We start from the raw sequence: 1,185 nt of genomic DNA on the forward strand, positions 1-1,185 counted from the left end.
ACCTCTGATCATGCGTGTGGCTCTCCTCTGGACTCTCTCAAGCTTCTCCACATCCTTTTTGAATTGTGGAGCCCAAAAGTGGACGCAGTACTCCAGCTGTAGCCTCACCAAGGCCAAGTACAATGGGAGAATGACATCCTGGGATTTGCCTGAGAAGCATCTATAGATGCAAGCCAGCATTTAGCTCGCTTTACTGGCTGCAGCATCACATGGCAGGCTTGTGTTCATCTTGTGGTCAATCCTGACCCCCAAGTCCCTCTGGTCCGTAGTGCTAGTCAGTGTAGCACTGCCAAGCCTATAGACGTGCTGCGGGTTTTTTCTCCCAAGGTGGAGAACCTTGCATTTTTCAGTGTTAAACACCATCAGGTTCTCATCCACCCCTTTACTGAGCCTGTCAAGGTCAGCCTGGATTACCCCCCTGTCCTCAGGTATGGGTGCTTTACCCCAAAATTTGGCATCATCGGCAAACTTGGCCAGTCTGCTTCTGACTCCAATGTTCACATCATTAATGAAGAGGTTGAACAAAAAAGTCCAAGGACAGCCTTGAGGGACCCTCCTGGTCACAGTGCACCATGACAATTGACTTCCGTTAACTACCGCCATCTGGGTCTGACCACAGAACCAATTCCCCAGCCAGTGGATCATGGTGGACCCGAGGCTGCAGTTGGCCAGTTTTACCAAGAAGTGATTACAGGATACCAGATCAAAGGGTTTTTTTAAGGTCAAGATATATGGCATCAATCTCTTCCTCCTTGTCCTCCATAGGTCACCTAGTCGTAAAAGAAAATGGAGATCGGTTAAGCATGACCTACCTACAACAAACCCATGCTGGCTGTCTCTCAGGGTGTTGCCATCAACCAGTCCGTTAAGAATGGCTTCCTTCATGATTTTTTCTAAGACCTTCCCCAGGATAGAGGTCAGGCTGATGGGCCTGTAGTTTGCCACATCCACTTTCCTCCCTTTCTTGAAGATCGGCACCACATGAGCCTTCTTCCAATCTTCGGGCACTTCACCAGAGTGCCAGGAGTTCTCGAAGATCCGTGCCAGGGGCTAAGCTGTGATGCTGGCCAGCTCCGTGAGTACTCTGGGGTGTAAATTGTCAGGGCAGGCTGACTTGAAGGTGTCCAGCCTCTCAAGCTCTTCCTTCACAAGGTCAGCATTGATGGGAGACAAAGAACTACCCTC

The sequence above is a fragment of the Crocodylus porosus genome, unplaced genomic scaffold (assembly GCF_001723895.1).
Source record: "Crocodylus porosus isolate Cpor-Errol unplaced genomic scaffold, CroPor_comp1, whole genome shotgun sequence".
NCBI classification, from domain to species: Eukaryota; Metazoa; Chordata; order Crocodylia; family Crocodylidae; genus Crocodylus; species Crocodylus porosus.